At 42.5% G+C, this 12,814-nt stretch overlaps 1 protein-coding gene across 1 annotated transcript in view; it reads left to right on the forward strand.

The window, feature by feature from the left end:
* The window catches only part of ADGRA3 (adhesion G protein-coupled receptor A3), a 103,294-nt gene that overhangs the window by 16,502 nt on the left and 73,978 nt on the right, over positions 1 to 12,814 (forward strand). The window lies entirely within an intron of this gene.

The following is a 12,814-nucleotide window of genomic DNA, read 5'->3' on the forward strand; positions in this document are numbered from 1 at the left end:
GAGACTCTGACAAGAATACTTCATAAGTGATGCACACACTTCCATTGCCCCTCCGCTCCCATTAACTGAGGAGCATGCATGCCCCCACCGTTAGTGACCAGCTTCTCTGCCGCCGGCTCCACAGGCTGAGGACCCACCCACCCCGTGCCTGGGCCTCTGGCCTGCGGGAGTGTGAGCCAGTAAGTAGTGCTGATGTGAAACACTCAGTTTATGGCAATTTGTTAATAGCAATAGAAGACGCATACGGACTTTTTGTGGCATTATCTCTGTTGAAAAGGATTTTTCCCATCCTGTCTGCCTTTTACATTTCAACGTTTTTTGTTTTTTTTTTTAAACAAAGTTCAGAACCATTTTCCCTAGTCCGTGTGCTTCTCAGCAACATTGCAACTCTGTTCATTTGGATCAGTCCTGCATCCCTCTGGCAGCACCTGGCACTCAGAAGCACGTGTGCTATTAATCCTTCAGGTCTGTTTTTGGATCCTTAGTGTCACCCCCAGCACACAGTAGGTGCTCAGATATATTCTCAGTGAATGAGTAGTTGGGTCCATCATGCATTTCGGTTTAAAAATCAAAGATCCTAGAAGAACCTCAGTATGGTCTCAATAGAAAGTTCTCCATTCACTTAAAATGCCGAGTAAATTTGCTTTTATTGTATCCATAAATATTAAGCATCTGGTGTTATTTATGATGTGTGCACATGTTGAAAAACGGACTCCCTGTTCTCAGGAAGCTGCTTTGTTCATAAGATCAGATGAAGTATTATTTAATATTATTTAATAAACAGCTTTTCATTTTTAGGCAGTTCTGAAAGATATCTAGTATGGCAGCAAAAACCCTTCAGTTTTTCTTAGCCACCCGAATGCCACTTAATTACATGTAAACTTGCAGTTTACAGCCAAAGCAGAAAAATAGATTTTTTTTCTTTTTACTTGTGAAACTGCTGAATAAAGAATCTGAAATAATTATAAGAATAACAGACCTTGAAAAATGTCAGGTCTTTAATAAAAAAGCCTTCAAACTTGAGAGGTTGTTTAGTGAACCATTTCAGGAGTTAAGGGTGGCCTCAGGCCCAGGTTGACACCTGTAGTCTTACTGCATATGTTAGTGGCCTCTCCTTCTATTCTCAGGCGTCTTTCTGATGACAAATTATGTTGTGACCCTCCAGTAGTATGTTAGCTGTTGATATCTTTGACTTGCTGTCTCATTTTAAATAATTATTCACCTTACGGAGATAGAGGTTAGAAGTGCTATTGCAGACAGCTTCAAGAAGGCAGATGGAGTATAGTGAAGTCTTCCCTGATTCACCAAATCTGTAGAAAATGCAGGGTGAGGCAAAAGCAGGTTTACAGTTGTGAGTCCGTGAAACACCGAGTTTATTCTTGTATTATTACGCATTATATTTTCCATATGGACAACTGTAAACCTACTTTTGCCCCACTCTGTATATTAAAGCCAAATCATAAAAACACCCATGTTTTCATGTATGTTTGGAACCTTAGAGGATCTTCTTCTTTATCATGGAGTTTAGAAATTTTACTGGAAGATGCCTGGGTGCCGGGAATATGGTTCATTTTTACAAGTCTGCGTTTAAACTGGAGATATTTCTTTCCTTTTTTTTTTTTTTTTTTTTTGGCTTCTGTACATACCTATATTAGACATTAGTTTTTTTATTGTGGTAAAAATCTATGTGACACTGGTCATGTGACCATCTGTAAGTGCACAGTTCAGTGGCATTGAACACACTCGCAGTGGTTGGTGTGCGCCCATCGTCACTCTCTCCACTCAAAGACGTCATCATCATCCCCGACGTAAACCCGGCACCCATGACATATGAACCCCCACCCCTCACCCCCCGCAGCTCTCGGGAGCCTCTGTTCCACTTTCTGCAAAGACATGTCCTTTGGCTTCTTTACTTACAGCCATTTTTGCTCCCTTGGAACTCCTGTTATTTACATATACTCCAGGTTTCTTAATGACTTGCTTCTCTTTTATCACTGTCTTCATTTTATCTTTTGAATTTTAAAAGTCAAGACATGTTTTCCAAAGAGTTGTAAATTTTTGTGCCATTATCGCGTCCCCTTAGGTTGTGTTAATTCTCTCTATTTTCGCGCAGTGGCACTATTATCTATGTCCCATCTGAGAGTTCCGTGTCATCACAGGCCGGCTTTGGATTGCTCCCTCGTTTCTCTGTCCCTGGAGGTGGTCACGGGGCGCTTTGCCTCCTGTGGCCTCTTCACAGGGCAGAGCCCTCCGCATGCCCCGAGCAGAGTGGACTTATGAGTGATGGGCGGGCGCAATGCTGCTCTCTGCCCCCACAGGCCGGGGACACAGGCGCGGCGAAGCCCACCTGGGAACTTAGGTGATATCAGACCCCCATGCCCTATAATTTTGAGTTAATGGGGGGGCAGGGAGTGGGCTTTTTTATAAAGCTCCTAAAATAATTTGCGTTTGCAGCCAGAGTTGAGAACCTGTGTTCTCCACCAGGAGTGGGCACACTCTTTCTGTAAAGGCCCCCATAGTAAGCCTTTTAGGTGTGCAGCTACTAAACTCAGCCATAAACTAGTTTATGAATGAGGGAACATGGCTGTGTGCCAATAAAACTTTATTTATAACAACAGTTTGCAGCCAGAGTTTGCTGAGCCGTGCTCTAAACAAATCAGCACCGTTCCCGCATTTACGGATTGCAACACGAAGGTGGGAGAGCGGCTCACTTGCTAGTGTGTGATGTGAGTGGCAGCGCTGAATCCCCCAGCAGGTGTCCTGACCCACAGCCGCTGCTTTCGCGCACACGTGCAGCGCAGCTCTCTGCGAAGTGGGCTTGGCAGGCTGTAGCATTATCGTCACGTTAAAGAGTTTATGGGTTACATAAATTTGAGAAGTGCTCAGATAAATTTGAGTTAAGTATCTCCGATTCAGGACGGTAGTGTACACGCTGGATTTCTGAGAGGGGGTTGGAGCTGGCAGGTAGTGTTTTCTGAATGCCTTCAGTCCCAGAAGTCAGTGACAGGTCATGTCCCTGAACTCGCCTGCTCTGTGGCGCTTTTGTTTCTGAAAATAGTAGTGTTTCCCAATGTTAGGCGTGTGTGTGCCATCGTCTTAATGTGTCATTGAGACCTCTTGTCCGGTTACTTATATTGTCTCAATTTTTAAATGCATATTTTAAACAGTATGTGTGAAGTTAGGGGTTTGAGGTGGTTTTATTTATTATAACAATGTGTTAAAGTAAGGGGAAAAACCTAGGAAAAGTGTTTGCGAACCTCACCACTGAGAGCAGGTGGGTGGTGGAGCAGATGCTGTTGATCTTGTGAGAAGGCAACACCGTGGCCAGGGCGGTTGATCACCAGCAGACACGGCTCAATGGAACCATATAGGTCTCGGCTGCACCGTTTTCTAGGTGTGATGTTGTCCAGGAGCATGGAATTCTCCAGCTTGTGCTTGGAGTGCTGTGCCACATACACTCTTCACAAAAGGCCCGTATTTTCTCTCAGAAATGTCCAGTATGTCTTATAGATGAGGCATTAAGTGACTGAGAGGCTAAGGAACTTGTCTGAAGTCATGAAGCCAGATCCTGGAGTTAAGATTCACGTCAGGTCCTTCGTAATACGGAGCCTACCCTCTGCCATTGTCTCTTCACGCTCAGTGATTACTGGAACAGAGCAGAGGCTGGAAAGTGACCCCAAACAAAAAATGGGTTCAATTTGCCAGGTCGGGGAACAGAACCTCACCTTCCTCCTGCAGGCCCGGCATCTGACACCCTTGTTTTGCACTTGGCGTTTGGATGTTGGACCAGGATGATGGCAGCTGTCAAGAATGGGTGTGCTCAGGAACACCTGATGTGTGCAGGGAACCTGGGCTTCCTTCACCTTTGGTCCACATATGAAGTATTATGTTTTAATGGACACCCTTGTGATTAACAGTCATCATTCTGTTAAGTGAAAGGCACTTGAGGTTTCGGCAAAATTCGTAAAGGAAAACTCTAGCCAACCTGCATGAAGGGGAAAGGATGGGCTAGAAACCAAGCCTGCCCCCAAAACATTTGCATCCAGAGAGGCAGTCGAAGAGGAAATAGTCCTCTTTTTTTTTTTTTTTTTTAAAGGAAAAGACCCCTTTACAGACTCCCCAAGTGGATATACATTGAACCATGTTTGTTTACTTTTTCTCCTTTTCTTCCAAAATTCTGTTGAAAATGACAGGAAAAAAAACCCCCATAAAAATATGAGCAGACCCATAACTAATGGGACTGGAAAATGAGAAAGGTGCTCCGGGGGTCCCGAAGTACTGAGGCTGTTGTGGAATAAATAAAACCTATGGGATCAGATCGATGGTGACATTACACAGCAAAGGAGCTTACAGCCCAGTAGAGACGAGAGCGGGAATAGCTAGAAAAATGAATTTTCCTAACGGGATCCTGGAAGATTTCCAAGAATTGAATCTATAGGGAGTGGCAACAAAAGTGGGTAAGGCGAGCGCTCGGCCCAGAATTAATAAGCCTGGAACAGCTGCTCTTATTCTGCTTCCAGTGAGTTTGGCTCGGTGGCAGGGTTTGCCTGTGCGAGAAAGCTGTTCAGCTTAGTTTTCAGTAAACTGGGAGATTCGCCAAGGCAGAACACTGGTGGGGGCTTGCAGCTGGAAGGAGAAGTCGTAGGGGACTCCAGGTTTCTTTTGTGTCCCTACCTTCCAAGGATAGGTGACTTCTGAACCTTGAAATAAACACACTTTCGTTCCACCTCCTTTTCCTGCTTGTTTACTGTTATTCTCCTGTGTGCTAAAGAAACTCTCTGCCGGGCCCTGGCGGGGTAGCTCAGTTGGTTAGAGCGTTGCCCTGAAACACCGAAGTTGTTCGTTTGATTCCCGGTCAGGTCACATATAAGCAGCGACCCAATGAATGCTTGGATGGGTGGAACAACAAAATCTTTCTTTCTTTCAATAATCAACAAAATTTTTCTTTCAATAATCAATATTTCTTTCCCTCCTTCCTTCCCTCCCTCCCTCCTCCTTTCTCTCTCCCTCTAAAGTGAATTTAAAAAAATAATAAAACAAAAACAAACCTCTGCTTGTTTTGGGGATTCCCACCAACCCAGACCCCATTTGTAAGAGTGGGCAAGCAGCCAAGGGTCATCAGACATTTGAGAGGAAGTCAACAGAATGCGCAGTGAAAAGTTCAGACAGGGAGGTTGTAATCCCTAGTCTCAGATCCGAGGGAGCATCCAGTCTGTAAAGCAGGAGCACCCTTGGGAAAGGGATGCTGAGGAGAGGAAGAGGCCTGAGAAGGTCACTATGAGGTGGCGCAGATAGGAAGCTCTGGCTGGGGCAGGAAATGGGGTCAAGAGCGAAATGGGACCTGCTTAGGTCTCAGAAAAAGTGGTCTGGAAAATTGAGCAGAGATTTCTTCCAAAATGCAAAGCAACAGGTTTAAGCTGAGAATTATGAAGAAGAATGAAGAGATGTGGAGGATAGGTCTAGGAGACAAGCCCCTAACTAAGAAGCAGATGGAGAAGGAAAAGGAGGCCTGTATTTCTCTGATTCTAAGATGCCATGGAAGATCATATACCTATTTGCAAATAGCTTATCAGCTAGGGAGCTGAGAGACAGAATGTTTATGAGCTGGTTTTCTTAAAAATGTTTATTTTTTTCCCCCAATACCATGAAATACCAGTTCTTCAGTACTTAACTTGACACCCAGCCTTCTCATTTAGAGTTCTTCTGAGTCACTTGACCATTCTTGTTAACACATGGTATTATTTTAACACAAAGGTTTTCACATTGTTTATTTGAAAATAATATTAAACTTATGTGAAAGTTAAAAGAATCAGGGTAATAAGTTTAGAAGCCCTGTATAGATTGTGCTGTTGCTATCATTTTATGCCTCTCCTTTATCAGTTGCCTTCTGGCTTGTGAATGCCTGATGAATGTGTTTTAAATCACTTGGCACTATGACGCACATGCCATAACCTACTGAGCGTTTTATAAGTGACTTTGACTTTATTTTTTTCCACCTTTAGTCTTGATAACATCTTTTTAATTTTTTTAAATGTATTGATTTGGGAGAGAAGCATCAATTGGTTGTTCCCCTTAACTATGCATTCATCGGCTGACTCTTGTACGTGTTGATGGGGGATCGAACACGCGTTGGTGTATCAGGACGATGCTCTAACCAACTGAGCTTCCTGGCCAGGACCTTAGTCTTGATGATATAATTTGGACATGGTTTTGTTTGTACTTTTTACTTGGTTAACTTAACAAGCTTTTATTTTATTTTATTTTATTTTTTTCCAAATTCAAGCTAACCATGCATCACTGGAAGTTTAACTGCTTCCCTTATACATCAATGGGCACCTGAGAGAAGGGAGCTGCTTGAGTGATAATTCCCCATGGCACATGAGTGAATCCCACCAGCCTCTCCTAAGTGTTAAATTCTGAGAGATTTACCATTTCTGCTGCCTTTCATTATGCCGACTGCCGTGTAGTACGCAGTCTTCTATTACACAAATTTTTATTTCAGCGCTGTGTCATATGAAACCTTAATGTATAAACATTAAGCCATAATTAAGGATCCTGACTTAAAATTCATCCACAGCTTGCTTGTGTATGTGCCAACATTGACAACCACGGTTAAATTCATAACCTACTTTCTCCTAGCAGCTGGAAATTTCTTCTGATGTCAAAGCTAAGAGGGTCCTAATTTTAGGAGGGTTGAATGTAGAGGAAGTATCTTAGAATGCTCCCATTGCAATATTAAAAGAAGAAAACTAGACAAACTCTGGTACAGTTTTGGATTCCCTCCCACCCCCAAATTTTCCTAAGCCTCAGAAAGAAGAAAGGATGAGAGGGGACTGACATTTGTACTTCTCATCTGCTCCTCTGAGTGCCAGGACGTTATAGGTTTTGTATCATTCATTCCTTAGAGGGGGATCTTTGACCATGCATGGAACCTTCCATCCAGCCGTATTTTTATTTCACTCATTTACTGGTCAGGTATTGTGGGCATCTTGTCAGTGGATCCTCCGGGAAGCACATGCCAGTGTGAGGTTAGAACGACAACATTTTCACTGGGGAAATAACTGAAAAACAAAAGGCGATGAGGCAGAAGTGGGCATGGGAAGCCTTTGAACTGGGATGCAGGTCTAGCGCCTCTGAAAGGAAAGAGGGAAGAAGGACCATTGGGTAAGATGGGGCTTGGACTACAGTGCAGCTACAAGAAGGTCTTGGCCAGCCCAACCGGAAGCTGTGGTGCAAATTGCCCATCAGGGAGTCCTTCCCAGCCACTGACGGAGAGCCTCTTACCACTGCTGTGCTCAGCCCTTGGCTGGCATCGCCTGCAAAGTGAGCGGCGTCTGCCTGCAAACTGAGGCAGATCTTCTGGACCAATGCAGGGCGCACTCCACAGCCACAACGGTTATTTAAACTCTGCTGCCTGGTCTGTGTGTGAATCTGAACGAGTTACTTTAACTTGCAAATTTTTGGTGCTGTTGTTTTGGTAAAACAACATTACTGATACCATTGGATTCTTATGAGGCGTGAGGGAGTGGCACATCCTCGTAAAGAAGGGTGGCTGCACGATGGAGTCCCTCAGACGCTCACCTGAGGGACTTATGTCCTTTCTGGGGATGCGGTGATGGTCAAGGTGTCTACACTTCACTGGTTTGACTTTGACATGGGAAACATGGTAGATACACACATACCTGGACAGAGTTATTTCAGATGATAAGTAGTGTCGTTAAAACAAGATGATGGGACAGAGTGAAGGCAAAACATTTTTTAACCTCAAGAACCAAAATATACCACCCAGATTGTTTTTCTGCCAGAAGGAAGGAAGGAAGGAAGGAATGCCATTAAGAGGAAAACACATTGGTGACCAAACTGACACTACTGAGGACAAAAATGTGTGTAATTGCCAATGGCAGGTGGAATTAAACGTGATTTGGACATAAAGATTACTCAGATTGGTGGGGAGTTCTGGAATCTGTAGATATTCTCTTATTCTTACCAGCCAGGAAGAATTAATTTAGAAATCAGCACTTGATTTTCATTTGCCTGAAAACAGAGGATAAACTGGGACAGGGTATGCTAAAACGGGAGTCGACAGATTGTTTTCCTATGAAGGGCCACGGAGTAAATATTTTGGGCTCTGCTGGCCAGCCAGTCTGTCGGTGCTTCTCAACTCCACCATCATAATGTGAAAGCTGCCACACTCTGTATGTGTTCCAGTGAAACTTGCAGAACATTGAAATTTAAATTTCATGCATTTTTCATGCATCATATTATTTTTTAAATTTTCTTTTAACCATTTAAAAACATAAAAATCATTCTTAGAGCCCAAGCAAGGTCTGGCAGAACAGGTGAGTACCGGGTTTGGCTGCCCCCGGACTAGAACTGTGAAGATTTGTGGAGGAACCAGTTTTCGTTACTGGATAAAGGAAGCAAAGCGCTAAAAATTTGCTTTTGAGGAGTTAGCATTCTCGATTTTAGCTTATCTCACAGGGTTCTAGAGGTTTAGGCCCTATGCCCATTGAGGCTGGTGACTCAAAAGCATAGCCTAGCTCTATTGTCCATTTTTCTTGTACTTGATAACGATGTAGCAATAGCAACTATTAATCTGCATGATAAACCTAATACACGAATCAAACCGTATCACTGGAATTTGCATTACTTGAGCAAATCATAAATGTCAAGGGGTAGAAATGTTTCCATCCTCATATGTCATCGATCTTGCTGTGTGAATACCTGAGAGCGTCTGCTCCCCAGTTCTGCAGCCCCCCATCTGCATGGCGTCCCACCGTGCCGACAGCCTTAACCGATTCCATATTCCTGGAACCAACCTAAGTACCCAGTCATTAGCTTTAACAAACAATAGTGTAGTGAGTAATTTTGTTACGTAAATATATAATCATGCAACGTTTAACACGTAACATGTGAGTGTTTGCAAATGTACAAGTATGCATTTGGGATGTGTTTCCTAAAGGGGAATTAGTGGATCAAATACTGTACACGTGTATGCATTTCTAGTTTTGCCCTCCCTAGTGATTGTACTGATTTATAGCAACATATGATCAGCTGCTTCCCTCTGCAAAAAACAACGTAGCATACTTTTACCCACCCTACTTGATTTATGGTGTCTTGTTTTAGTTTTAATTTACATTTCTTTCATGATTGGGATTGTATATCCCCTCATATGATTATGATCCATCAATGTTCACTTTTACTGAACTCTCTGTCCGTGGCCTTTGCTATATAAGTTTTCTATTGGGGCTGTTTTTAAGAGCCCTTTACGTATTTGAAAAATTAGTGCTTTGTTTCTTGTTTTGGTTTTTGTTAAATCCGAACCTGAGGATATACTTATTGATTTCAAAGAGAGAGACAGAAAGGAAGAAAGAGAGAGAGAAACAGAACAGTTGCCTCCCATACGCACCCTGACTGGGTACTGAACCCGCAGCCTAGGTGTGTAGGTCTGTGCCCTGACAGGGAATCGAACCCGAACAACGCTCCAACTAACTGAGCCACTCGCCCCGGGGCAGTTCCTTTGTTTTTGATAGTAGTTACAAATATTTGTTGTTTATCTTTTAACATTGCTTATGGCTTCAAAATTTTCAAAAAGAAGTTTTTAAAATGTACTACAGTTTAAAGTGTAGTCCTATTTTCTCCTTTCCTTAGGTCTTGAAAATCTTTACTTGTTACAGCTTCTAAACCTGCCCAGCTTTCCTTTTTTCTTTTTTCTCTTTCTGAGTCTGCCTTGCTTTTCATCTGACCTCTGAGTATCCAGCCCCTCTCCTCTTCTAAGGATGCTTGTCCTTGGATTTAGGACCCACCCTAATCCAGGGTGATCTCATCTTGAAACCCTTAACTTAATTCTATCACAAATACCCTTTTTCCATTCACAGGTTCTGGATGGACATATCTTTTTGGAGCCAACCACAGTAACCCTGTGTGATTGCTTATCTGATTTTTCCCTCCAGTGGTTGACTTTAAGAATGATATTCCTAACATTTGATCTGAATATTTAATGCTCTTGAAATATATTTTCATTTCGCCTCAAAAGGAGAATTATTCTCCACCTCCCGCCATACAGAGTGAGGGTGCTGTTAACTGCATTCCATTCTGGGTCTTGCAATAGCAAGCAACTGAGAACACGTCATACTTAACTTTTATTTCTTTCTGTTCCATAAACTGGTTTTATTAAAAAAACCATATATTTACATTGTCTTCCTCCTTTCTTCGTTTTCAGTGTAAATGACATACCGAACCACCCTGGAACCGTGCTGAGTTGTAGCGGGGGACTTCGGCATGCCTTCCAGTGTTAAAATTCGGGAGACGCGAGCCCAGAATAGCGTTCCCAGAATAGCGTTCCCTACTCATGGTCTGTGGATCATGTGCGTTAACGCCGCTAGTCTAGAACAGCAATGGGTATTTTTTATTTAGTTACCTCCTAGATAGTTTGAAATTTCAGAGATGTCAGCAAAAATACTGATTATGAATGGGTTTTTAGGCTCATAATGATACAGGCTATTACGCATTTTTAGTTTCACCGTCCCTCGTCTCAAAGCTGAGTATAAAAACTGTCCGCAGAGTAGATTTATTCCTACCGGTCCTGTTTTCTTGCACAGAATCCTTAAACACGTCAAGTAATGTGTAGACTGACGTGTAGTCTGAATATATTAACACGAGGTCGTAAACTATATTTTTCAGGTTACAGTTACAACTTTTTAAGTGTGATGAAATGTCTTTTTACTCCTCAATAAAATCTATCATTTATTGTAGTAAAGCCATTATGGCTGAGCGAACGAGGGTCCTTTCTCTGAAGCACTGCTGAGCATGGTGAGTGTAATGAAGTCACCGCCCCGGCACCTTCTCACAAGCTGCTCCCGTATTTGGGCTTCATTCCTCATGTGGAGCCCGGACACTAACGTCATGGAGCTTAGCAAGGGTTGTGTCATTTTCCTTACTTTGGGTTTCTTGGTTCTAAATTCTTAGTCACTGTGAACTTCATCAGCTTTGCTCAGTAAGCCACAAATAGTTATAAAAAATTACGAGAAGCTGGAAGAGATCTTGACAATCATGCTGGCCTAGTATTTTCCATCTTCAAAATGAACGCTACCTAGAAAAGTGAGTGACTGTCACAAACCAACTAATTTATTACGGGAGGGGTGTCCACCTGTCATCACCACTGTTCTTTTAGAGCCGAGTATGTTGCAAACAGTCACTGCATAAACAGTTTTTGAATATAAATAAATGTGAGTCTTTAATCTCAAAGTATAAATAAAACATTACTTTTTGTTGCTTGGATATAATTGTATTCAAAATTAACTCAATTTTAAGCTATGCTCAGTTATTAAGGAGAAAATATTTTACCATTGAGAGAAAATATTTTACCATCGAGAGAAAATATTTTAAAAATAAGAATCATCATCTAGATAGTTTAAAAGATACTGCAAGATTATAAAGAATAAAAGAGAAACCAACAGAAGTGATCATTTTGGTGTTTTTCTTCCAAATCTTTTTTTTTTTTTTTTGGCTCTGCCTGGATTCTTTGCAATCAGTGGTGTTAGTTTTGTTGTTTGCTTTATAACTGATACTGAGCATTTTTCTTTTTATCAAGTTTCACTTAACAGAATCACTTTTAATGTGTGTAACCTTTTGGTGTTTGGATGTGTCACAATGTTTCTCTCTTCCTCCTGCATAAACTGACCTGTTCAGTAGTTTCTCATTTTGTCTGTCATAAATCATGCTAAAATAGGTCACTGGGCATACTTGTCAGATTTGGTGGCTTGTTAGCTTCGGGTTGATGCCTAAGCGGACGGTGGGTTGGAGGCTCCTGGGCGTGCACCGCCGAGCTGCTGGGACAGGCTGGCCACGTGGCTGTCAGAGTTTGCTTCGGCCCACGCCTACCACCTCACTTTGAAAAACCTTTGCGATTTTGGTTCGAGAACACGGTGTTGTATTTTAATTGGAATACTTTTGATCACTGTGTTCTCTTGGTCCCCGTGTCACTGTTTTAGTAACAGCTATGGGGCCGGGGAGGCCAAATACTACACAGTAATACAGTTTGATTACAAGGAACATTAAAATGAGGGAGGATGTGAGTCTTAGAACCAGGGAAAGCGAATCTGACTTCTAATGAATACGCACTGAGCGTGTTGTACATTTTCTAATTTCCTTCTAGTGTTTATGAGGTAGGTGTTATCCTTTCCATTTTATGAGTGAGGGGACTCTGTTACGGAGAGATGGAATGACTCACCCCAAATCAGTGTCCCTTGAGAATGATTTAAGAGCTGGGTTTCAAACAACAGATATACTTGATTTGAAAAACTCCCAGTAATAATCATCCCACATAAGAGACTGAAATGTTAATCTGCATGAGTAGAGATTTTTTTAAATATTGCACTTACATCAAAAGAAAAGTAGATGTCAAATGGGTATCTTTGTTTTAATATACTTTTAGGTTGACGAAAGTAGACAAAGTGAAAATGCACCTGAAAGGTTAGGACACAGAGGTGTTGTTAACACTTGTGTACACAGAGAATCGTGTGTTGTGCTGTCTTGGAGGGAGGTGGGGAGCCACTGGCCCCTGAAGTTGTGCCACAGCGAGTGCGATGGAGCATTTTCTGCCCAGGATGCCAGCAGTGCCTCCTGACCGATGTGGGCGTGTATTGGAGAGCGTGGGGTTGGAGTAGAGTGTCCTGGCCTCACCATTTGCCTCCGCCATTTGCTAGTGTAATCTTGTGCCACTGATGTGACTCTTCTGTGCCTTGGTGTTCTCGTTGTCTTATCTTGATGTCCCCCCCCCCTCCAAATCAAGTAGCTTTGGCATTTCACTTCA

The sequence above is a fragment of the Desmodus rotundus genome, chromosome 4, assembly GCF_022682495.2.
Source record: "Desmodus rotundus isolate HL8 chromosome 4, HLdesRot8A.1, whole genome shotgun sequence".
NCBI classification, from domain to species: Eukaryota; Metazoa; Chordata; class Mammalia; order Chiroptera; family Phyllostomidae; genus Desmodus; species Desmodus rotundus.